The sequence below is a fragment of the Bison bison genome, unplaced genomic scaffold, assembly GCF_000754665.1.
Source record: "Bison bison bison isolate TAMUID 2011002044 unplaced genomic scaffold, Bison_UMD1.0 scf7180017864508, whole genome shotgun sequence".
Classification (NCBI taxonomy): Eukaryota; Metazoa; Chordata; class Mammalia; order Artiodactyla; family Bovidae; genus Bison; species Bison bison.
In genome coordinates, this window is record NW_011495064.1 from 7,584,332 (window position 1) to 7,611,285 (window position 26,954).

Consider the following 26,954-nt stretch of genomic DNA (forward strand, 5'->3'; position numbering starts at 1 on the left):
CCCTTTGAGGTGGGGCATAAACATTTTTTGAATGAATCAGCGGAAGCAAGCTAGGAACATTTTAACCCAACTCTCCAGGGAAATGAATATCCCCCAAGAGGAATTACGGAAGATTCAAAAGCGGAGCTTTTTTCCTGGGGCGCATTGACTGTTTTCTTTGTTTAGTTTAGTGTGGGTTGGTTTCTGTTTCTACTGAGTACAACTTTAAAGCTCTGAATGGATGTGAAGCGGATGCATTCCAACCAGGGGTAGAACCAGGAGAATGGAGATGGCGGCTTTAGTGAGTGCAAGTCCCATGGGCTTGCCACAAGTATGGAAGGCTTTATAGGGGGTACAGGATTTCACTCTGACCTCAGTGGTCAGCTGTTAAAATCAGGGTCAAGTACACGTTCAGCAACGGTTTGACGCTTATAGTGGATAAGTAATAATCATGGCAAATAACCATTAGAGTACTTCCTTAATGTGGGACATCCGGTTCTGAGTGCCCTGTGTATGAGGGAGTCCTTATTATCATCTTACTTTGCAGATTAAGAAATGGAAGCACAGAGATGTGATTTGCCTGAAGTCACATCAGTTAATGCACGCCTGGGGTTCACGACACAGCCTCACTCTAGAGTTCACGGGCTGCTGGACTTGAGGGATGACGAATAAAAACACACGGTTCATGTGCTTTTGAATAAATAGCACACAATTTAAAAGGCTTTAAAAAGGTTATTCAGCCAAGTCTTTCTCATCAATAGGTGACTGTTACTAGTCTCTTCCACCTCTTTCTCACTGGATCTGTTCTCTCTTTGGAGAACCAATGGGGGATTGATATGTATGTAGATGTATTAATATATAGGTATTGATATAGCTGTTTCAGTCTCCTGTTGGTTATATACCTGTCTGTCTATATCTATCTAGGAAGAGTCTTTTTTTTTTAACTTTTTATTTTATATTTGAATATAGGTGATTAATGGGCTTCCCCAGTGGCTCAGTGGTAAGGAATCCTCCTGACAATGCAGGAGATGTGGGTTCCTTCTCTGGGTTGGGAAGATCCCCTGGAGAAGGAAATGGCAACCCACTCCAGCATCTTTGCCTAGGAAAACCCATGGAGTTTGGTGGCGTACAGTCCATGGAGTCACAAAAGAGTTGGACACGACTTGACTGACCAACTAATAGCTGACTAACTATTTTGTGATAGTTTCAAGTGAACAGCCAAGGGATTTAGCCATACATATACATGTATCTATTCTCCCCCAAACTCCCCTCCCATCCAGTCTGCCACGTAACACTGAGCAGAGTTCCCTGTGCAGCACAGTAGGTCCTTGTTGGTTATCAATTTTAAATATAGCAGTGTGTACACATCCATCTCAAGCTCTCTAACTATCCCTTTCCCCCAGCCAGGAAGATTCTTATAACAAGGTATGGATTAGCTCATGCCATTATGGAGGCTTGAGAAGTCCTGGGAGCTGCCCTCTATAAGTTGTAGACCCAGGAAAGCAGATGGTATAGTTAGAAGGCCAGAGAGCAATGGTGTAGACTCCTGTCCAGTCCGAAGGCTTAAGAATCAGAATTGCCAAGTGCAGGAGAAGATGGACGTCCTTGATCAAGTTTTCAGGCAGAGTTAATTCAATCTTCCTCTGCCTTTTTGCTCTATTTAGGTCCCCAAGGGATTGGAGGAAGCCCACCCACACTGGAAAGGGGGCTATTTGCTTTACTCCGTTCACCAATTCAGGTGCTAATCTCTTTCAGAAACACCCTCACAGACACACCAGCTATCTGGGCATCCCATGGCCCGTTTCAGTTGATACAGAAAACTAACCATCACATACTAAGCACATACACTCTTCTGTGTGTGGGTGCATGCTAAGTTGCTTCAATCATGTCTGACTCTTTTCAATCCTAACGACTATATAGCCCACCAGGCTCATTTGTCTATGAGATTCTCCGGGAAAGAATACCGGAGTGGGTTGCCATGCCCTCCTCCAGGGGATCATCCTGACCCAGGTCTCTTGCATTGGCAGGCGGATTCTTTTCCACTGAGCCACAAGGGAAGCCCACGCACGCTCTTCTGTACTTGGTTCTAAATCTGCATCAAAAAGGCTTCCTTTTTACCTTTTGCTGACTCAAGTTGTTTGCAGTCTTTTGCTATTACAACCGATGTTGCAATGAATAAGAAATAGCCCTGCCTGTGTCATTTTGCAGAAGTGCTAGCAAGAGTATTTGTTGGCTGAATTCCTAGAAGTGGAACTGCCAGGTCAAAGGCTGAGTGGGTTTGTGATTTGATGTATATTTCAAGATTTCTCACCTGTTACAACAGGTTGTAACAATTAACACCCCTACCAGGAATGTTTGAGAGAGTATTTCCTCATGTGCCTACCAAAATAGGTATACTAGCAAACTGGGGGCTGTTTTTGTTGTTCTTTGTATTATTTAGCTTTGGTGATCTTATGGGGGAAGCAGTTAACTCAGTGTTTTTAAATTTTTCATGTCTTACATAACAGGATTTTTAGACTTTATTTTTTTAAAGATTTTTTTTTAATGTGGACCATTTTTAAAGTCTTTATTGAATTTGTTACAATGTTGCTTCTGTTTTACCTTTTGGGTTTTTGGCCACAAGGCATAAGGGATCTTAACTCCCTGGCCAGGGATCAAACTCATACACCCTGTCTTGGAAGGTGAAGTCTTAACCACTAGACTGCCAGGGAAGTCCCTAGACTTAATTTTTTGAGAGCACTTTTAAGTTCACAGCAAAATTGAGGGGAAGGTAAAGAGATTTCCCATATAACCCTTGCCCCACATGTGTATAACCTGCTCCATTGTCCATATGCCCCCTTCCCAGAGTGGTTCATTCCTTACAACTGATGAACCTACACTAACACGTCATTATCACCCAAAGTCCAGATAGTCTGCCTTAAGATTCACTCTTGGTGTTGTATATTCTGTGTTTAGACAAATGTAGGATGACATGTGCCCATCATTATAGTAACACGCAGGGCATTTCACTGTGCTTTACCTGTTCATCTCTCCTTCCAACCCCTGGCAACCCCTTAACTTGTTACTGCCTCCTTAGTTTTGGGCTTCCACGGTTGCTCAGAAGGTAAAGAACCTGCCTGCAATGCAGGAGACCCGGGTTTGATTCCTGGGTCGGGCAGATCTCCTGGAAAAGGCCGTGGCAACCCACTTCAGTTTTCTTGTCTGGTGAATTTCAAGAGGAGAGGAGACTGATGAGTCAAAGCTCCTGAGTCACAAAGAGTCAGACACGACTGAGTGACCAACACTGTTTTCATGCTTTTGCCTCTTCAGATTGTAAATGTTATGTAGCCTTTTCAGGTTGACTTCTCTCACTTAGGATTTTGCATTGACGATTTCTTCATGTCTCTTCATAGCTTGAGAGCTCATTTCTCTTCAGCACTGAATAGCATTCCATCGTCTAAATGGACCACACTTAATTTATCCATTCACCCCCTGAATGGTATCTTGGCTGCTATCAAGTTTGACAGTTATTAATAAAGCATCTATTAAACGTCCATGTGCAGGTATTTGTGTGGATGTAAGTTTTCAGCCCCTTTGGGTAAACATCAAGGAGAGTGACTGTAGGATCCTACAGTAAGAGTGTGTTTAGTTTTATAAGAAACTGTCAGACTGTCTTCCAAAGTGCTGGCACCTTTTTGCCTTCTCACCAGCTGTGATTGAGAATTTCTGTTGCTTCACATCCCTGACGGGATCTGCTGTCAGTGTTGTGGATTTTGGTCGCTCTGCTGTTTAGCTGATAGGTCGCGTCTGACCCATTTGTGACTCCATGGACTGTAGCCCACCAGGCTCCTCTGTCCATGGGATTTCCCAGGCAAGAATGCTGGAGTAAGTTGCCACTGGTCATTCTAATATGTGTGTAGTGGCATTGAGATCGTTTTAAAACCAGCTGTGATCACAGCAGTTGTTTTTTAAGCCTTGTGGTTATCCACCCATGGGGCACCATGGTAGGGCAGAGCAATCTGGTTGCAGCCTTCGAGGATCACATGGAGGGGCCGGGCAGTAGCCTGAGTTGAGGGTGTGATAAACATCGTGAAAGACACAGATGGCTGCTGAGACAGTGGTGACGGGCTGGGTGTGAGTCACCTGGTGATGGGGAGTCCTTGTGAGGAGGGGTGAGGTCTGATGCAGAGGGGCAGTGGGATTTGAGCCCCTTGGAGGGGAGAGGAAGCTCAGTATGTGGGGGCTGAGTGAGTGGGAGGGAGCTTAGAGATGGAGGCAGGGGCCAGATCACGGTGGTGTAGACAGTGGTGGGGCCATGATGCAGAGCCTGGATTTCATTCTGAACTTGCCAGTCACAGCCTGGGGAGATGATGCCTGCGTGTGCACAGGCTTACCTCCCAGACCACAAGTGTTCACCTGTGTGACATTAGGCAGATCCAGTCCCTCTGTGCAAGTGCTGGGGGATGTTGTTGTATTTATGAAAGACAGTGGCAGGCTGGCACCCAGGACACGGCACTCTCTCGCCCAGCCCTGAATTCCTGGGCGTGTGACAAGCAACAGGTGCTCTGCCTGAACCTGGAGGCACAGACATTCCACAGAAGCACCCTCTACCCTCCCTGGAACGAAACTCGTGCACCAGGGACTTGCTTGGCATCTCAGCTTTTACTAAATTAGCCAAGGGTTAATTCAAGAAATGGTTCTTGAACTTTCAGTCCAGGCTGAGTCTTGTGCTCAGCGCTTCTAGGGTTAGGAGGAGGAGGACGGGGAAACCCAGAGAGGAGGATGGTGAGCGGTCGCTTCTAGTGCAGCCTCAAGACAGAATCAAATGTCAACGCCAGAAGGAAGGCAGGAGGGGGCAGGGAAGGGGCCCAGCCGCTCTGGCTCCAGATGAGACGGGAGGCCTTGCAGAGCACTGTGGGAGCTGCTTGCAGGGGCTCGAGCTTCCCTTCCGTCCTTCTGGGGAGAGGCAGGTAATGTGTTCCTTCTATCTTTAGAGGTGAAGAAAGGCCTCTTTCCTCAAGGCCACGGGGTAAACCAAGGATGGAGCTGGGACTGGCCCCTAACACTGAGCTCCCTGGGTGCCCAAACAGATCAAAATCCCTCAGCCTCATCACTGGAGGAGGGCTCTCTCTCTGTAGCCTGCGTGCTCTTTCACTCTGGCCTCTTTGGTTGCATTATTATGGGGTTGCTCCGTTTCTGAGTCTGGAGTATTGGCAGGACCCTGCAGAAGGGCTGGACCACACCCTCAAATGCCTGATGGTAGGGCTTGAAGCTCAGAGATGCGTCCATCTTGTGAAGAAACACAAGGAACTGAGGTCAGGTGTTTTTGGGTGGGCTCTCGGGGTCCTCCCTAGGGCACACTGGTCATTTGTGGCCAGAGCAGAGTGGCAATTTGTGTGTGTGTGTGTGTAGGTGATGAGTCTGGAATGAAGGATTTAGGAACTGCTGATCGAGAAGATGTGTTCAGGGATGCAGGTTTCCATGGAGATAGGACTACCTGGGCAGGAAGTCAGACAGCTGGGAGATCAGTTAACATCTCAGGGAGCTTTGCCTCCTGGTCCAGGGTTTGTTACCGAGGAGAAGGGACTCTGCAGGTGAATTCCCGGTGCTTGACCCAAACAGAGTGGCCCAAATGAACACAACATGGGGCAGAGGCTGGGACTGTCTAGTAATAAAGCGTTAAATAGTCACTCAATTGTATCTGACTCTTTGCAACCCATGGACTGTAGCCTGTCAGGCTCCTCTGTCCATGGAATTCTCCAGGCAAGAATACTGGAGTGGGTTGCCATTTCCTTCTCCAGGGGATCTTTCTGACCCAGGGATAGAACTCAGGTCTCCCACATTGTAGGCAGATTCTTTACTATCTGAGCCACCAGGTAAAAGATGGGGGCAGTCAAAAGGACAAGTACAAAGGACAAGTCCAGAAACATTTATAAAACTGGAACTGCATCAGTACTAATTATAATTGAAATCACTATTTTAGGATTCATAGACTTTTAGGCTTTTTCTGATATCTGTGTTCAATCTGTCTGTGACAATGATATGACCAGCTTTTTTTTTTTTCCTTTCAGATTGCCTTTATTATTTTTTTTAAATTTTTATTTATTATTATTATTTTTATCACTTCACTACTTTTTTTTTTTTTTTACTTTACAATATTGTGTTGGTTCTGCCACACATCAACATGAATCCGCCACGGGCGTACGCATATTCCCCATCCTGAACACCCCCTCCCACCTCCGTCCCTGTACCATCCCTCTGGGTCATCCCAGTAGACCAGCCCCAAGCATCCTGTGTTGAACCTGGACTGGCGATTCATTTCTTATATGATATTATACATGTTTCAGTGCCATTCCCCCAAATCGTCCCACCCACTCCCTCTCCAACAGAGTCCAAAAAACTGTTCTATACATCTGTGTCTCTTTTGCTGTCTAGCATACAGGGTTATTGTTACCATCTTTCTAAATTCCATATATATGCGTTAGTATACTGTATTGGTGTTTTTCTTTCTGGCTTACTTCACTCTGTATAATAGGCTCCAGTTTCATCCACCTCATTAGACCTGATTCAAATGTATTCTTTTTAATGCCTGAGTAATACTCCATTGTGTATATGTACCATAGCTTTCTTATCCATTTGTCTGCTGATGGACATCTAGGTTGCTTCCATGTCCTGGTATTATAAACAGTGCTGCGATGGACATTGGGGTACATGTGTCTCTTTCCCTTCTGGTTTCCTTGGTGTGTATGCCCAGCAGTGGGATTGCTGGGTCATAAGGCAGTTTTATTTCCAGTTTTTTAAGGAATCTCCACACTGTTCTCCATAGTGGCTGTACTAGTTTGCATTCCCACCAACAGTGTAAGAGGGTTCCCTTTTCTCCACACCCTCTCTAGCATTTATTGCTTGTAGACTTTTGGATCGCAGCCATTCTGACTGGCGTGAAATGGTCCCTCATTGTGGTTTTGATTTGTATTTCTCTGATAATGAGTGATGTTGAGCATCTTTTCATGTGTTTGTTAGCCATCTGTATGTCTTCTTTGGAGAAATGTCTATTTAGCTCTTTGGCACGTTTTGTGATGGGTCATTTATTTTTCTGGAGTTGAGCTGCAGGAGTTGCTTGTATATTTTTGAGATTAGTTGTTTGTCAGTTGCTTCATTTGCTATTATTTTTTCCCATTCCGAAAGCTGTCTTTTCACTCCATCAGTTATGCCAACAACATATTCCACCGTGGTCACAGAGCCAACACATTCCACAACCATGAATATGACTCCAAAGTTTGTTGTGGTTTCCCTCATTTCATTCCTGGACTTAGTGAGAGGGCAGACTTGACCGGAAATCTGGGACAACTTTTCTCAGACCTTTTATTACCTGGCTCTCACTCGCTGGCCCTTTGATCTCTTTGCTCTGGGCTGATTTTTTGTCATCCTGTCCTGGAGGGGCCAACAGAGCCTCCAGCTCCTGAATGAGCCAGGATCAGCCATCATCCTGCCGCTCCTGGCAACATCTGGGTGCTTTACAGACATCTCCTGTGCTCTGTACACAGGCTTTACTATTTTCAATGTGTCCAAAGGGAGATGGGGCTCAGGACCGGCAGGGACAGGCGCTGCCACCTCCTGACGATGGCAGATGAACGGCAGCATCCTCAGCCGGGCTCCCAGTTGAGCTTCACGCTTCATTGTGCTGACATGATGATGAGACTCCAAGAGGCTAAGTGCTAGTCAGTGAGCGGCTCTTTCTGCAATGTATTTGAACTCCTATTTGTAGAAGTGCTGAAGCTGTCAGAGTTTGTTCACATGAGAAATATAATTAAGGCTCCCGTCTACCATTTCTGATGAGAGTTTTAAAAAGGCATCATGTGCAGGGTTATTTTCTAGCCTCTGAAATGACCTGCTGATAATTTTTAAGCTGAAATCAATACCATACATGCAATAAAGTAAAAGTTCAACCATAGTAGGAACTCAATAGATATTTCTCTGGAAGGTTTAAACATCCCCTGCCTGAAATAGGTGAGAGAAACCTGGTTTCACAGATCATACCATCTCTCTGTTAATGAATAATCTGTACACCGATAAGATGATAGAGGACAAATGTTAATGAGTATGTAGAGAAAAGGGAACATTTGTGCACTGTTGGTTGGAAGGTAAATGGGTGCATCCACTTTGGAAAACAGTATGGAGATTCCTCAAAAAGTTAAAAATTGAACTAGCATATGATCCAGCAATTCCACTTCTGGGTATATATTCCAAAGGAAATGAAACTGAAATCTCAAAGGGATACCTATGTTCCCATGTCCATTGCAGCATTATTCGTAATAGCCATGACATGGAAACTATTTGTTTGTCAGTAGATGAATGGATAAAGAAGGTGTGGTATATACTGGACATACAATATTATTCAGCCATGAGAAAGGAAATCCTGTCTTTGGCGAGAACATAGCTTGAGGACGTTAAGCTAAATGAGATAAGCCAGACAGAAAGACAAATACTGTATGATATCACTTGCATGTGGAATCCAAAAATGCTAAACTCAGAGAAACAGTAGAGTGGTACTGCCAGGGGCTGGGGAGTAAGGAAACTGTGGAGATGTTGGTCAAAAGGTACAAACTTCTAGTTATAAGATGAATAAGTCTGGGGAATGTCCCTGGTGGCCCAGTGGTTAAGATTTTGCCTTCCAATGCAGGGGGTGTGGGTTTGATCTCCAGTTGGGAAGCTAAGATCCCACATGCCTTGGGGCCAAAATACCAAAACATGAAACAGAAGTAATATTGTAACAAATTCAGTAAAGACCCTTAAAAAGGGGTCCACATCAAAAAAAAAAAAAATCTTTAAAAAAGAAACACATTTGGGGATCCAATATGCAGCATTGGAAAAGACCGTGATGTTGGGAAAGATTGCAGGCAGGAGGAGAAGGGGGTGACAAAGGATAAGATGAGCAAACTCTGGAAAACAGTGGAGGACAGGGAAGCACGGCATGCTGCAGTCCATGGGGTCTCAGAGAGTTAGAAACGACTTAGCCACTGACCACCAACAAATGGACAGCATGCAGATTCTGGCTAATGTATTGTATACTTAAAAATTGCTAAGAGAGTAAACTTTGAAGGTTCCCACCTACAAAAAAAAAAGAAGTGGTAATTATATGATGAGGGGAGGTATTAGCTGACAGTATGGTGGTGATATTTGTCAGTATTAAAATGTATCAACACATTGTACAGTCCTAAAATTACACAAATGTAATACGTAAATCGTATTTTGATTAAGCTGGAAAACAAGCAACGTAATAAACTGTAAAATGATGTACAAAAAATGACAGCATTTCTTTCCTGGAGAGAAAATGTATGATTCTTGTCAGAGGTGATGGAATGGGTATCTATTTGACTTGTTGATTTAAAAAAATCTTATGTGATACTTGCCGTGACAACCTCTTTTGAATACATTTCTCTCAAGGTTTAAGCACTTCTCTAGATGAACACAGTGGGTTACTGAGCTGACTCATAGGGAGGAGAGGTTACATTTTTGCTATTGTAATGATGTGGGAAATCGCACCCCACATCACTCACCAGGCTTAAATATTTCTCATCAACCTCAAATTCTGAGATTTACTTAACTGCAAGATCAGAGTTTTAAGATTCCGCTCCCCGCCCCCCCACCCCCCGTTATAATACTGAAGAAATTTAGGTAATGGGGACATGGTGGATAGAAACTAGGTTCATAGGAAAGTGAAAAATGCTGGGGTGGGGTGGAGGAGGGGTGGTGGAGACAGACACTTCCTTTAGTCTGGAACTGATATCTGGATCATAAACTGTTGTTCTAGGGAAAACTTCTGGGTGTGAATAAGTCCCTGGAGCTGGACTCTATTCCTCTGCCTGGACCCTGTCTGCCCAGTCAGTGTAGAAAATGGTGTGGCTGCATTAGGGGATCCACTCAGCTACATATAGATAGAAGAAACATCACCCTCTATGATGTAGGTCAGTGTTTGTCTGTCTTGATTTCCTGTTGGAATCACCTGGGAGCCTTAAGAAATATCGGTGCCTCAGCCCCACCCCCAGAGAAGGCAATGGCACCCCACTCCAGTACTCTTGCCTGGAAAATGCCATGGACGGAGGAGCCTGGTGGGCTGCAGTCCATGGGGTCGCTAAGAGTCAGGCATGACTGAGCGATTTCACTTTCACTTTTCACTTTCATGCATTGGAGAAGGAAATGACAACCCACTCCAGCGTTCTTGCCTGGAAAATCCTAGGGACGGGGGAGCCTGGTGGGCTGCCATCTATGGGATCGCACAGAGTTGGACATGACTGAAGCGACTTAGCAGCAGCAGCAGCAGCAGCAGCCCCACCCGAGAGGTTCTGATGGAATAAGACTGAGACACAGCCTGGGAAGAGTTATTTTTTAAAAAAATACTCTCTGGGGGTAGCTGGTCTAATGCAGGCTGAGAACCACTGACCCGGGAAATAGACAGCCGTAATTTCTGTAAATTGCCCAAGTCAACAAGAAGCTGGCTAGGACAAGAGTTGTCCTGAGTGATTGCTAAATCCCTCTGCTGGGGGAATTTAGGTCCATTTCCCAGAAAGCTTATCCCCGGACATGATCACGGGCTCTCTGTCCTGTCCATGTGGTTTGAATTTTCTAAGGGACTGTGGGTATAAGCAATGTGAATGGAGTGCTTTCATTCATCGGGCAAAGATGTAAACATCTGCTCTGCTCCAGCTATGGCCAGTCAGGGGAGAGCTTACCTTTAAGCACCTGATGAGTATCAGGGAGAGAAGAACTCAGCCATACAGAATCTGGGGTGCTGGTGCTACAGGGAGGCAGAAGGGAAGCCAAGGGCTCAGAGGAGGTAGAGATGGTCACCCTGGCTTCCCCTGGCTGGAGGGGTGGGAACTACCCTAGAATGCCCTCTGAAAGGGGCATACAATATAGATGATGGGCCTGGGAGGAGGAGGAAGAGGAGGAGAAAAAGGAGGAGGAGGAGGGAGTCTTGAGCTGGAGGAAGACGAAGGATGACATTCTGGGTAGAAGGAATGAGGGAGAAATGGTAAAACTGGCAAGGAGACTGGTATGCGATTTGACCTCAGCCTGGAAGCATCCAGGCAACAGGGAACTTTGTCAGAAAGATGGAGTTGAGGGAGGCAGGGCAGGTCTGGAACAAGAGCAAGGGTTCTCAGCTTTATCCAGAGGAGTGGGGCACCCTGTGGGGGTGGGGTTTGACTGCCAAGACCGAGCAACAGGCAAGTCGGGGCTTGCCTAGCATTATTTATCCAGCTAATCTGGATGCTCTAGAAGAGAAGTCTCGGTATAAACATTTCATTTGCCAAAATGAGAAAAAAGCCCATTTAGGTCGTGCATGTCTGTTTTGCAGCCACAAGGTGGGTGGGTTTTGCATCAGGGTGGGTCAGACTTCTCCTTATCCCTGCCTTATCCATCTTTCCTTTTCTCTACTTTTTTCTTCCCCAGTCCTCCTCCTGAGGGAGAAATTGAAGAGCTTCCCACACATGTACTCTTGTCTCAAATAGTAACAGTGAAACTGAAAATAAAAAGATTCTCTGGTCATTAAGAGGTTTGATGGTTTGCACAGTATTTATTTCAGTTTTGGCCATGTTGACTCTTACGTAAATATGGTAACTGCTTGTTTAAAATTCTTTTCACAATACAATAATCACATTGAAAGGTCAGTCAGGTTTTGGCACAAATGGCCAACATCCTTCTGCCAATGATGGTTCTCGATTAATTTTATTGCCTCTAGAAGTTCATCAATGTATTTTGAGAATTTTATTCATAAGAAAATGTTGCTAGTGATTCTGTCTAAAAGGGGAAGAAAGAGAGGGAGTGATTTCTCTATAATTGAGATAACTTTGTCTAAGTCTGATTTTAAATCATCTCGGAGGTAGAACGGATTGGTCGTTACCAGGGGCAGGGGGTGGGGAGGATAAAAATGGGTGAAGGGGTCAAAATGTAGAGTTCCAGTTATAAAATAAACAAATTCTGGGATGTCACATACAGCATAATGACCATAGTTAAGAATACTGCATGTTTGAAAATTGCTAAGAGATTAGATCTTATCACAGGAAAAGAAATTTGTAGCTGTGGGTAGCAATGGTTATTCACTAGGCTTGTGATCATTTTGTAATATATACAAATATTCAGTCATTTTGTTGTACATATGAAACTAACATAGGATGTCAACCATATTTCAATTTAAGAACATTTATTTGCATCATGTTCCAGACATTGGAGAATTCCTCCCTCCCCCCCCGCCAGCCCCACACACAATCATCCTGAAAACTCTTGGGTCCACTTTTTCTCTTAGCAGAAGAAAGGGGTGAAATCACATTAGCTGACTTTCTATGCTTGTTCCTAGTGTTTTCTATATTACAAGGCTGACATATTTCTAGATAAATTTGCATATCTAGAGTTGATCAGTTTTGCTTCTTACTGTTCTCATGTATAATCCATATACATATATGTATATAGTATAATTCATAATCCCATGGCAATAGGTGTTTGACCTAGTTTGAAAGAATCTGATCACAAAGGAGGAAGGGAAAAAATTACTTTATAAAGGGAAGGCTTATTTGCATATGAATCATAGCTATGTAACAAAGTCAGGAGATAAAATATTGAAATATTTAAATATTTGGGCAATGTTTCCCATATCTTCCTGTTTTCTCATCAAACCACATGTCCAGTTTTGGACTGGAAAGGCATCTTTACTCTATGCTTGAAATCATAACACCTTCCCCACTTGTCTTTTGGGACCAAAAATAACTGCACAAAGCACCTACTATGTGCCAGCTGCAGCAGTAAGCAGTTTACTTGTATGTCCACCATCCTGGCCAGGTGGGCCCTGTTATCCCCACGTGACTGATGGGAAACTGAGGCTGACATAGCCCTGTTGGAAAGAGTAGAGCTGGAGGCACCTTGAGCCTCCAGTGTGAAGTGTTTATGGCATCCCCACCACGCATATTTGTGGCTTCGTTCTCCTGTTGACATTGCAACAGGATGCTTGCATATGCTACTGTTGGTTACCTCCGATATCTCAGATCTTTAAACAGTTGCCACTGTCTTACTTCAGTCACTTCCGCACTGATAGAGCCGTCTTCCAGTCTCCATCCTAATATTCTTCTCATGTGTTCCTTGCTTCTTTATTTCTTTAGGTGAATCTTGCTGTGTTCCACAAAGGACGTGAAGCAGCTTGTTGCTTGTGGATATGTCTTTCCAGGTCTGCATGGCCCCTTGGGGATGTGTGATGTGGGTTTCTCAGAGACACTGCTGTGTGTTGGGGCAGGTGGCACAGCTGAGCAGAAAACATCCTGAGCACTTGAGTTTCAAGAATTACTCTCATTTATTGAGACCTTGAAAAGGGGCTAAAACTGTTACCTCCTGGGAGTTTTTCTTCACAGTCATGGCAAAGGATGTGTTTGGGAAGTATTAATATCATGAAAAGAAATACAGACACAATTCTTTTAAAATTGCTCCTAGTAAGTATACAGCTCTGTACCAAGGAAATGTTTATAAGAAGGTAATGGTAAAAGCTATAATTTGGTGCTGCAGTTAGAACTTTCTTTCAATAATTCAAGTATATCTAGTTAAAACATAAGCTCCTTATGGCACTTCAAAGATATACCTTTAACCACAGAAGCCTCTCAATCACTTTGTGCTGTCATGCCAAGCTGGGATATTTACTATGGAAACCAAATTGCACTTTCTTTTTTTGTGTGGTACTCCTTTTTTTTTTTTTTTTAATTGGGGTATAGTTGCTTTACAGTGCTGCACTGGTTTCTGCCATGCAATGAAGTGAATCAGCTGTACACATATATGCCTTCCCTCTTGGACCTCCCTCCCAGTCCCCCACCCCCAAGCATCCCGCCCCTCTAGGTCATCACAGAGCACCAGGCTAAGCTCCCTGTGCAACACAGCACTTCCCACTAGCCATCTATTTCACACATGGTGGTGCGTACTCGTCAATGCTCCTCTCCCAGTTCATCCCCCAGCTGTGGCCAAAGTCTGTTCTCTACGTCTCCATTTCCACCCTGCAGATAGGTTCATCTGTATCATTTTTCTAGATTCCACGTATATGCATTGATATATGTCATTGAGGTTTCTTTCTAGAAGCTAGTCTGATGTAGAGAAATTTAAAACAATAACCTGGCAATAGCAGAAAAAAAATATTTTCTACGTTTCAGCAGATTAAAGGATAGGCAACATAAGAGAAAAACAAATATTGCACTTACTTTGATCTGCTGAAAATCGGAAAATAAATTGTGTGCAGTTGGCGGGTTAATGTTTTAAATCACTGCGTCAGACTAACTTCTGGAAAGGAGACCCAATGACACAGTTGCACAATGTGATTGTAACTTCCCCGAAGTGCCAGGTGTCGAAAGACACCCTCTTGGCCTTGGCATGGACAGAATCTGGAACATCTTAGCAGAAATTACATAATGAGAGCAGACCCAGAAATCTTGGCTGTAAACCACTCTCATGGTCATAAACCATTCATAGGCCCCCTGTGGGGGCTCCTGTGGGAACTCGGGACCCGAAGCCTAGTCCTGAGGTGGCTCAGTTGGGACACCCCTGCCCCCAGGTTTCCGGGTTTTCGTTTCATTCACCTTCACCTGCTTGGTTGGCCTTGTCCACCTGCATCTCTGTCCGGAGGATTTAACGTGAAAACATTTTAGCATGGAGACTTGGATGTGTGTGTTGTGTGAGTGTGTATGTTGTGTGTGTGGGGTGGGGAGGGGTTGTGTTTGCTGTGTGTATGTTTTGTGTATGTTGTATGAGTGTGTGACTGTGTTGTGTGTGTGTTGTACGCTGTGACTATTTTGTATATGTTGTGTAAGTGTGTGTTTTATGCGTATATGGTGTGTTGCGTGGCTGTTTTCTGTGTGTTTTGTGTGAGGGTGTATTGTTTGAGTGTGTGTTGTGTTGTATCTTTTGTGTGTGTTATGCCTCTGTATATTGTGTGAGTATGTAGGTATCTGTTGCATGATGTTTGGTGTATGTGTTATGAATGTGTGTGTGTGTTGTGTGTGTGATTGCATGTTGTGAGATTGTGTGCTCTGTGACTGTTCTGTATGTTGTGCGCGTGCGTATTTTTTCTGGGGCTTGTGTGCACTTTGTGAGTGTTTCACATGTGCGTGTGAGCGTGCTGTGTGCCTGCCCAGTGCCTGGCGCCACTTCCCTGAATGCCAGGTAAACAACTGTGAGATGGCGGAAAAGCCCAGTTCCTGCCCGGTGAAGCTGGGGATGCCGGCGCCCCGGCTGAGCCAGCAGGCCGCTGAGGCTGAGGACGGGACCTGTGTTGTGCTGACTCTTCTGTCCTCGGTGCTCTTCACAGGGAGGCGGCGCTGGGGGAGCCCAGCACAGGGGCGCAGTGGGGGTGAGTGCTGTGTAACGGGGCATGGCTTTGCTCTCAGGCCCAGACTCCTCAAGGCAGACACTAGTTTTCCAGCTTCACATCTCCCAGTCTGCGTAAGTCCCTTCCTTATCACCTTCACAGTGCACCGTCTGCCCACACCCTGCAGGATGTGGGCTCCACAGTGGGGGGGTTTCTGATTTGTTCTCGGAGCCATCCTAAATCCCTAGCACACTGCCCGGCAGGAAGCATGAGCTGCATAAATATTTACTGAATGGGCACAGGTCAGGATCAGTAAGTTCCAGCGTGTGAGTCCAAGGTGAAGGTTTTCAGTCCGGTGTGGGAGGCATTACTATATCTGCCACTGAGCCTATTTTTATTCTCAGTAACTCCTGGGAAATGACCTTTCAGAGCATCCCCCTCAGGCTTCCTCTGGTCCTCTCAGGTGGGTGCACGTCTGCAGGGGTGGTGGAGGGGGGGACCCCCGCTCACACACCCCGCAGGGATGTCTCATTCTTCTGGGTCAGGTCGCAGCCTGTCCTTGGGTCCTTGTGGTCTCCGGTGCCCCGTGTGTCTGTTGGGTGTGGCAGGTCTCATCAGGTGCGGGGCAAGAAGCCGCTTGGTGCCAACAGCCATGGGCTTTCCTATTGCCCCCCAAATGTGAGGCCCCTGGACTCCAGTCTCCTGGTTCCAGAAATCCTTGTTGGCTCCTCCCACTCTGCTGGTGGTGGCTCCCTGGCTCTGTGACTGCCCCCCGCCTGCCGCACCCAAGTGCCCGGCTAGAAGCCAGGTCTCTCTCTGAGCCCACCTCTCTGGGGAACTTCCACCTCCCAGGCCACCCCAGGGGAAGACCACAGCCCAGTGACCACAGGTTTCTAGCCCCACTTCCAGACTTAACCGTCAGAGCTAAGCTCTTGCGTCCTCCTCTTCCGCTTTCTGCAGGCTCTTCCCACAACCACTGGCCGTGTCCACCTCACCCTAGTCCAGTCCTGCTCACTCTCTTGTGTGTGGGTCCACTCTTCTTCCCTGATTCTTGAGAAGTAAAGACCAGTTTGAAGAGTTGCAAATAATTCCTTTTTGCCTCTTGACAAAGTCTGGAGTCTTTCCCACCACATTTGAAGATACATCTTGCAATAGATGATGTCATAGTTACTTGTCAGCACTTTTTTTTTTTCCCTTTCCCATTGCACATATCACAATTAAGGACATTTTAGCCTAGGCTCTAGCCTGGCCATGGCCTTAAACTCTACTGTGGAGTTCAAAGACGAGCAATACCTTCTTTATTCCAGCCTTTGTCTTCCTTTCCTTAAGGTAATGGGTGCCTCTCATTCAAAGGTAGAAGCTGCCAGGCAACCAGAAACAATGAAAGAGTGACCTAGAAAGAATATAGTTATTTAATACAACCCTACCTCAGATATGGCCCCCACTACTGAGGCAGGGGAAGGTTAGCTGAGGATGCAGAGGAACATGGCGGAACAGCTTTGGAGGATGACAACTGGACCCATCCCCTGGAGGCTCTTTCTTAGCTACTCCCCAGCTATCTGGAAGGATCAGTGCATGTTTTTTAGCAGGTGCTATCTTCTGTCTGCCAGACAACTTGCTGCTGCTGCTAAGTCGTTTCAGTCGTGCCCGACTCTGTGTGACCCCAGAGACGGCAGCCCACCAGGCTCCCCTGTCCCTGGGATTCTCCAGGCAAGAACACTGGAGTGGGGTGCCATTGCCTTCTCTGAACAACTTGCTAGGAAAACCATACTAGAGCATTTTCTCTTACAACTTCCTGTATCATCTCTGCATGAAGGATAATTTTTTTTTTTTATTTGGACCATTTTTAAAATCTTTAAAAATTTTTTTTATTTTTATCTTTTTTAACACTAGAAGCATTTTATATTGGACATAGCTGACTAACAATAGTAGTTTCAGGTGAACAGTGAAGGGACCCAGCCATACACATACATGTATCCATTCTCCCCCAAACCCTCCTCCCACCCAGGCTGGAGCATAACATTGAGCAGAGTTCCATGCGCTGTACAATAGGTTTTTCTTGGTTGTCCATTTTAAATATAGGAGAGTGTACATGACCTTCCAAAAGTCCTTAATTATCCCTTCCCCTCAGCAACCACAAGTTCATTTTCTATCTGTGAGTCTATTTTGTAAGTAAGTTCATTTATATAATTTCTTTTTAGATTCCACATATAAGGGGTGTCATATATTTCTCCTTCTCTGGCTTACTGCACTCAGAATGACTCTCTTTAGGTCCATCCATGTGGCTGCAAATGGCCTTATTTCATTGTTTTAAATGGCTGAGTAATATTCCATGGTATATACGTACCATGATGTGGACCATTTTTAAAAAGTCTTCTTTGACTTTGTAATGATTTTCCCTCTGTTTTACGTTTTGGCTTTTTGGCCTCAAGGCATGTGGGATCTTAGTGTCCCAACCAGGGCTCTTTGCCTGCATTGGAAGGCAAAGTTTCAATGCCTCGACCACCAGGGAGGTCCCCAATGAAGAATCATTCTTAGGTGGGGTTTTGTCTGCCACAAACAGTATCTCCATCCTCCTTGGTCATAGGTCTTGGTAACCTTATTTTTGTTTCTGGGAGTGAGAACTTCCCCAGGAAGTAAAGGGGAGGATTTCTGATGTGTGTTGAGAGCAGTCATAAAGACGGGCTCAGAATTACGTCACGTTTCGCAGCCAGAGTGTACACTGGTATACAGGTGAGGAGCGGGAGTCAGGAAGATGTTTACAAAGGAGAAGCACTAAATATGAAGTGCTTCCAGCCCCACTCTGGTACTTACTGCTCAGCCAGGTCAGCCAGTGCCGCTGTGTCAAGCCCTTCTTGTGGTCTTGACTGTAAAATATCTAGGCAGAGTTCACATGCATAAAGACAAGTTCTAAAAAGAATGCTCACATTCTCTGTGCTTTTAAAGGAAAGCTGAGCAAAGCTGAGAGGATCTCCTGGGGGCCCGTCTGTGCAAAAAAATGAAAACAAACCTGTGATGCTTGAGATGCTGCAAGACTTGGCATTTGAAGTAGTTCTCCTGGAAGATTTATTACTGGATAAGTCACAAATTTTGAATGAGAAATGGAATCAAGTCGAGGGTTGAGCAAGCAGACAACAAGCACAAACCAGAGAAAACAGTGCTTTCTTCTCCAACTCGTAGGTTTGTTCTAAGGGACGAGTTAAGAGGTTTATAACCATTTTTTAAGACTGAAGTATAGTTAATTTACCATGTGTGAGTTTCTGCTCTACAGCACAGTGATTCATTTGTACATGTTGTTGTTCAGTCACTAAGTCCTGTCTGACTCTTTGCAACCCCATGGACTGCAGCACACCAGGCTTCCCTGGCCCTCACCATCTCCAGGTGTCTGCCCAAGTTCATGTCCACTGAATAGGTGATGCCACATTAGAAGAAAAAAGAAAAAGATCCTGCAGGATGCAATGAAGTTCCGCTGTGCTGCAACTAAGACCCAACACAGCCACATAAACAACAACAAAAACAAACCCCCAAAAAGCCCTTATAAAAAAACATCCAGATTCGCAGGCACTCCCTGTAGAGTCTGCTCAGGAGACAGGACTATAGAAGGTCCAGGAGACTCTGGCACACAGCCAGGCACGGGGCCCTCTGGGTCTACCCTGGGTTTGAAGGCACTGCGCTTCAGTAAATAGCGACAACAGTGTTAGTCCTCTTCTCAGCCCACTTGTGAGCCCAGGAGGCAAAGCCAGGGTTGGGAGAGCTGGTCTGAGCTCCTGCACACATCCTTCCTCTGGGCCTTTGCCTGCAGCAGCCCTGGAAATGGCTGACTGCTGATTCAAACATCAGGTTTCTCTCCTCTTCTCACTTCCCCATGGGGTCAAGGTTGAGAAACACTGTGCTCCATCCTGTGAGTCCCATTGGCTGAGTCAGGTCTCCATCTTCCTTCAGAAGGATCCAGTATAGGACAGTGTTAGTAGCTCAGTCATGTCTGACTCTTTGCAACCCCAAGAACTCTAGTATCCATGGAATTCTCCAGGCAAGAATACTGAAGTGGGTTGCCATTTCCTTCTCTAGGGGATCTTCCCAAGCCAGGGATTGAACCCAGTTCTCCCACATTGCAGGCAGATTCTTTACCATCTGAGACACCAGAGAAGCCCTCCCAGTATAGGAAAGTTGTTCTCAAACTCAAGGCCTGCATGTTCATGAACAGTGCATGGTGAGATGTAACAAAGACAGCTGAAGATTCCTCTCAAGGGCTGTGACAAAGAGTTGGGTAAGAAGAAGAAGTATTATTCAACAAGGACCTACTGTACAGCACAGGAAACTGCTCAGTGTTATGTGGCAGCCTTGCTGGGAGGGGAGTTTGGGGGAGAATGGATACATGTGTATGTATGGCTGAGTCCCTTTGCTGCTGTCCACCTGAAACCATCACAATATTGTTAATCGGCTATACTCCAATACGAAATAAAAAGTTAGATGAAAAGATGCTAGTTGCTCAGTCATGTCCGACTCTTCACGACTCCATGGACTGTAGCCAGCCAGGTTCCTCTGTCCATGGGGTTCTTCAGGCAAGAGTACTGGAATGGGCTGCCATTCCCGTCTCCAGGGGATCTTCCCGACCCCAGCAACAAACCCGAATCGCCTGCATTTGCAGGCATATTCTTTGACATCTGAGCTACCAGGAAAGCCCCTGAAAGAAGATAAAGTATTATTAAATGGAAGGGACAAAAAAAAAAAAAAAAAAACAACCCTGAAATCAAGTAAAAGAGCTTTCAATGTACAGAGTTCAATGATATTCATTTTCCATGATGTGCATCTACCACATGTCAGGCTTTCTTCCAGATAATGATAATGCGATGGTGAATAAAACAAACCAAATTCCCATCCTCCTGGGGGCACACATGCTAGTAGAAACAGACCGTGAGTAGACAAGATCATGAAGGACCGTGTGCAGTAAGTGAGATGCAGACACGTGCTCTGACGCGCCAGGAGAGGCTTCAGCAGAGCAGGAACGTGTGTGCGCATGCGCGTGCTCGGGGGCCATCTCACAATTTGAAATGCTTACTTGGCAACGAGGAGGGAATTTCTCTGGCAGAGGCGATAGGGAGTTTAATTGTGTAGGAAGGACAGGAAAGAGAGATTGCAATTGTTCAGACAGGAAATGATTCAAATTTGGGCAAAGCTTTTTAACAATGAAAAATGAAGAGAAACAGAACCACTTCAGCGCGGCAACACTTAACGTTTCAGAGTTTGCGTGAGGAAGGTTGAGAAACTTCTGGTTGCCAACCACCGTTTTGTTTCCTTGAAGCCCTTCTCGGTCTTTGAGTACTGTTTAGATTTCGGCTCCTGAGAGTCCTTTGTGATGTTGACTGTATTTAGTGTCCTATCACCTGAGACCAAGCTATTTGTACCTTTCATCCCTGATTACTTTAGACTGGAGTATTTGTGCAGATAATCCCCGCTTTTTAGCTGTGGCTTTGGTTAGTGTTTTGGAATGAGAAACTTATTGGCTGGTGTATATACTAGTGTATCTACCCTTTTAGTCAGAAATATGGATCCACTCATTGCCAGAAATATCCCTATTTCAAAATGGGATCACATTAGGAGTTTATGGCTCATAAAGCTTCAGTAATATTTGCTTCTTTGTATAGTATTATTCGGAGAAGGCAATGACAACCCACTCCAGTACTATTCAGTTAAAAATATTCTCAGGTACATTCATTATCTGTAAGCTGCTCAGTTACCCTGTGAAGTTTCTCTGTTAACAGGGCAGGAATGTTATACCCTTCCATAGATTCACAGAGCCTGAGTGGATTGTTGTTTTGTCACTAAGTCATGTCTGACTCTTTCTGACCCCATGGACTGTAGTCTGCCAGGCTCCTCTGTCCAAGGGATTCTCCAGGCAAGAATACTGGAGTAGGTAGCCATTCCCTTCCCAGGGGATCTTCCCAAAACAGGGATTGAATCTGGGTCTCTGGCATTGCAGGAATGAGCCACCTGCAATGGCTTTACCGGCTGAGCCACCAGGGAAGCATCTTTATTCCTGCCCTGCAAATAGGTTCATCTGCACCATTTTTCTAGATTCTCCATACATGTGTTAATATGTGATATTTGTTTTTCTTTTTCTGACTTCCTTCCTTCCCTCTGTATGACAGACTCTGAATGGATGTTCTACGAAAGCATCTAACTCATTGTCAGATATGTGTATGTCCTGATGTTTGTGTGTCCTTCCTGTATAATCAGTTACTAAGTTTGGGTCAGATCCTCATGTGAAGAGTTGACTCATTGGAAAAGACTCTGATGCTGGGAGGGATTGGGGGCAGGAGGAAAAGGGGACAACAGAGGATGAGATGGCTGGATGGCATCACGGGCTCGATGGACGTGAGTTTGAGTGAACTCCGGGAGTTGGTGATGGACAGGGAGGCCTGGCGTGCTGGAATTCATGGGGTTGCAAAGAGTCGGACATGACTGAGCGACGTGAACTGAACTGAGATTTGGGTCAAATGAACAGTTAGGGACCCCGTGGTGAGGTAAGCTATAAATGCCACTGACTGTCTTGCACACCCTTTGAGAAACTCAGGCTGGGATTTGTGTAACCCAAGAGAGCAGTTCAGATCACACTGGTGAATGAGGGCACGGTTTCTTAGGGAGGCTCAGAGGGGCTGCTGTTTAGTTCCATTTCAAAGTCTGGGTAACAGGTGAAGCAGCCATTGTTGGGGTGGTTCTCCCTTCTCACCCCTTGATCTTCCCTTGATCCTTGCTTCTGGGAAGATGCTTCCTTGAACTTCATGGTAGTCTCCATAGAGCCACCCAAGCTTTTTTAAAATGAATTTTTGGCTGTGTTGGGTCTTCATTGCTATACAGGCTCTTCTGTAGTTGTGCTGTGCAGGCTTCTCGTGGTGGTGGCTTCTCTGGTTGAGGCTCCTGGGTTCTAGAACACAAGCTTAGCAGTTGTGGCACACAGGCTTAGTTGCTGCACAGTATGTGGGATCTTCCTGGACTAGTGATTGAACCCATGTCTCCTGCACTGGTGGGTGGATTCTTTACCACTGAGCCTTCAGAGAAGCCCTCCCCAAGCTTTTTGCAGAACAGAAGTTCTCAAACTTGTGATTTAAAGACCTCCTTTCACTTTTAAAAATTATTGCAAACTTTAAACTTAAAAAGATCTGTTTATATGGATTCACTATTGATATTGATCTAGAAATGAAACTAAATATTAAAATGAATTTTTATTAATCATTGAAAATAGTAACTTCATTACCTGTTACCATAAGTCACATCTCCTTTATAAAAATTATTAGATTTTTAAAACAAAGTTTAAAAATAGAATTTTTTTCTGGCATTGTTTTATACTGTTTCCATTGTTGTGGAAATCTCACTAATATTTGGCTCAGCAGAAGACAAATTCTTGTATCTGCACCTAGTCTGTGAGATATTATAGGTCATGTGGTTTCTTGTGATATTCAACCCTGAGTATTCATTGGAAGGACTGTTCTGAAGCTGAAGCTCTGAAACTTTGGCCATTGGATGTGAAGAGCTAACTCACTGGGAATAAACCCTGATGCTGGGAAAGATTGAGGGCAGGAAGAGAAGGGGAGGGGGCGCGGCAGAGGATGAGATGGTTAGATAGCATCGCCGACTCAATGGACATGAATTTGAGCAAACTCCAGGAGATAGTGAAGGACAGGGAAGCCTATAGTGCTGCAGTCCATGTGGTCCCAAAGAGTCGGACATGACTGGGTGACTGAACAACAATAACAAAAGCTTCTTGTGAGAAGACATGTGCAGAAAAAGAACAGGCTATCTTTGAATTAGTATCATAGTAGCTTTGACTTTGTAGACCTCCTGGGTGGGTCTCAGGGACCTTTGAGAACCACTGTGTGCTTCACTGTAGCCCACCAGGCTCATCTGTCCATGGGGATTCTGCAGGCAAAAATACTGGAGTAGGTGAGGGTTCCCATTTCCTCCTGCAGGGGATCTTCTCAACCCAGGGATCGAACCCTGGTCTCTTGCATTGCAGGTGGATTCTTTACCATCTGAGCCACCAGGGAAGCCCCTTGAAAACTACTAATGTAGAATATCTTTTACTCTTTAACAATCTTTTATCAACATTCATACAATTTCCTCTAAACATCTTCCTCCTGATGCTTGTGTTCAAATGACCGTGATGGCTAATAAGTCTTTCTTCAGTATTCTTGGGCTCAGCAAGACTGGAGACAGTGGATTCATAGGCCGCCCCTTCTCTCTCCCCCTTCACTTTCCTTCCTACCTTCACAACCTGGGGAGCTTTTCTTGTTAGAACCTGGCAATCACCAGGCTGTTTTTCACTTGAGATCATTCACAATCTACTTGTTTCCCCAAAAGTCTTGATCCTGGCTAATATTCATTATTTCTGGTCTATGTTTATATAAATATTCTCAAAGCATTTCCAACCAAAATTGAGAGAACATTTTTTGAGATGTTTAAGGAATTTGAGGCATGCTCATGGCTGACTGCCATATCTGTGAACTTGCAGAAACTGTAGCAGAATTCTGCTGCCAGCCAAGAATGAGTCAATGGGCCTGGATTGTAGGCAGATTCTTTACCATCTAAGCCACCAGGGTAGACTTTCCTTAGCCTACACGTTGACTAATTCTGACATCCAGGGTAGTGATATGGTTGATATGAGTGTTTTGGGACAGAGAGCAGAGAGATTCCCCATCCTCCCTCCAAAATACATGGTTCTAATCCCTGAAGATATTATATTTACCAGAGAAACGAAAAATATAGATATGAAATAGTTATGGACAAAGCATTATATTTATGAATGTAAAGTAATTATGTTGTTGTTCAGTTATTCAGTCATGTCCTACTCTTTGTGACCCCATGGGCTGCAGCATGCCAGGCTGCTGCTGGAGTTTGCTCAAACTCATGTCAGTTACTAATGTTTAAAATAGCTTCATGCTTCTAGAGGCTACATGTATTGGGTAGCACAGATCTAGAGGAATACAAGAAGGCATCTTTGGTGCCCATACAGAAGTCACACTCAGGGAATCTTCTGTGTCTCCTGCCCAAAACTGGTCCCAAGTCTGAATATTTTATGCAGTTATTGAGGAATTAAGATCATAAGCTTCTACTATGGTCACTCTTGGGATGACTCAGGGCCCCGTGGCATTGGCTTTCTCCGAGGTCAGTACCAGCTGTATTCTTGACCACAGGCTGAGCCCATCAGTAGGTCTAGCCATCCCAGAGTTGGGATGGCTCAGCATCGTCCATCAAAGCTCTTAAGTTAGAGACTTACTAATAAGAATGCAAGAGGCAAAGAAGGCCTCTGTGGTCCTATGGCCTCATCTCCCAACACTTGGACCCAGCTCCATTCTCCCTGGGGGCAAAGTGAACAGGGGTGACTGTTGGACAGCAGTTCACCGGCTGCCAAGTTTTTGCCACATTGTTTTGAGAAAAGACAAGAGAAAGGAATAGGTGAGTGTTAGTATAACCTTTCGGAGAAGGCAATGGCACCCCACTCCAGTACTCTTGCCTGAAAAATCCCATGGACGGAGGAGCCTGGTAGGCTGCCGTCCATGCCTTTGGAAATTAGGGAAACGATTAAACAACTAGGCATTCTTGAGTCTGCCCAGATTTTCTTCTGCTTCTGATGTCAGAAGTCATGGCCTCGCATTACTCTTCTAAGTATCTTCGCTGACAGAGGCTTACTTCTCACGGGTTGTACTATTTCTTGGAAAATCATGGAATAAAAACACTAGAAACTAAATCATTCTTGCAGTTAGCATTTGCTGAAAAGTACAAGATTATAAGCCACTTCTCTTGCTCTGAATAGTGTATTTAAAGCTAAACCTATTTGACCATCTCATACCTCTCATTTTTCCTTTATTTGCTGGTGAGATAGATATTAAGGAACTCTGTGACTAGGCAGTGTTCAGAGGTGACGATGGAGAAAAGAGATCAGTGTCGTTTTAATCCTGGGAGATGTCGCAGGCTGGGCTGACTTGCCATGGTTCAGGACGGGCCACAGAGAATCGTGGCACATTCCTGAGTGTGGCCATTGCTTCTGGTCTGTTATTGTGCTACAAACTCAGTGACTTAAAAAAACAGTGTATTATTATCACTCATGCTTCTGTGGGTTGAGGGGACTCAGCTGGGAGGTTTTCCTTTGGTGCCCCTCCTGGGTATGTAGTCAGATAGTAGCTGACTAGAGTTGACTGGCTTAACATCTAAGATGGCTCTCCCATGGCTGGGGTAGGTCCTGGCTGTCAGCTGGGGCTGTGGACTGGGTATATCTATGTGGTCTTTATGGAATTTAAGGTTTCCAATAGTGCGGCAGTCTCTGGAGAGTAATACTTCTTACTAGGTAGCTTTGGGCACCAAGAGAGTCCTCCAAGAGACTCAGGAAGAAGCTGAAAGGTTTCTGATGATCTTGTCTCAGAAGTTCCAGAAATTCTATTCTATCTCATTTTATTGGTTAGAATTGGTTGGGTAAGTCACTGATTTAAGGGGATGCCAGATTCAAGGGAAGGGAAATCTGACTTTGCCTCTAAGTTAAAGGAGGAGTAGAGAATTTTCATCCACCTTTAATATATTTGTTTAGTCACTCAGTCGTGTCCGACTCTTTGGGACCCCGTGGACTGTAGCCCGCCAGGCTCCTCTGTCCATGGGATTCTCCAGGCAAGAATACTGGAGTAGGTTGCCATGCCCTCCTTCAGGGGCTCTTCCCAAGCCAAGGATTGAATTTGCATCTCCTGTGTTGATAGGTGGATTCTTTACCACTGAGCCCCTGGAAAATCCCTTTAATGTATTACAGTGATCATGTTGAAGGAAACCACTTAAAGAAATTAATTTGGCAGTTATATTCCAAAAGGATCAAAGGGTTGAGAGATTGTAACATCTGGATTTTGGAAGGTGCTTGGGTGCTCGGGGAAAAAAGGGAAGGTGACCAGTTCCAGAATCTTGTAGAAAACCAGTGATGCCGGGACCGTGTAGAGTTACAAGGAAAGAACATTAGACTGAGAACTGTGTTTAAGGAAAGCGGTACTCTTGTTACGTATTTTGTGTATGACTAAGCACAAAAGGTTCGCTCAGCCCTTTTCTTTTTGATGACGCAGGGAAGTTGGTAACGGCTGCCTTTTGGATGGTGATAGATGACGTGGTCATACGTGGTTTTGTGTTATGTGTTGAAGCAGTCACCAAGTCAAAGACAGCCTGGTAAAAAAGAGAAGGCCCGCCAGTCCAGTTCTGCTAGGTTGCTAACAATTCTTGGAAGTTACTAAAGCAGTCGGCCATTGGAACTTGCTGTGTTCTTTCTGCGCTAACGTGGCAAAAACCAGACACTAGAAGTCTCCGTGGCCATTTACCTTCATTGAACAAGATGAAAGCTGCAATTAGAACCAAGAGTTGGCAGCGCTGCCTGCCGTGTGTGTCTTTTCTTCTTCATAAAGGAGGTTATGTGCATGTGTGTGCGTGCTGTCGTGTCTGACTCTTTGCAACCCCGTGGACTAAAGCCCAGCAGGCTCCTCTATCCATGGGATTTTCCAGGCAAGAATACTGGAGCGCATGTCCATTTCCTCCTGCAGGGGATCTTCCCAGCCCAGGGATTGAACCTGTGTCTCTTGCATCTCCTTATTGGCAGTCGATTCTTTTACCACTGTGCCACCTGGGAAGCACACAAAGGAGGTTA

General features: G+C 45.1%; 1 protein-coding gene across 8 annotated transcripts in view; it reads left to right on the forward strand.

Annotated features, from left to right (window-relative positions):
* IL1R1 (interleukin 1 receptor, type I) overlaps positions 1-26,954 on the forward strand; it is a 137,664-nt gene that overhangs the window by 54,415 nt on the left and 56,295 nt on the right. Inside the window, exon 2 of one of the 8 annotated variants that reach the window (XM_010829667.1) lies at positions 13,110-13,174. The exons of the other annotated variants lie outside the window; for them this stretch is intronic. The gene's annotated coding sequence lies outside the window, so the exon portion shown is untranslated. The remainder of the gene's footprint in view (positions 1-13,109; positions 13,175-26,954) is intronic. 8 annotated transcript variants of the gene reach the window in all.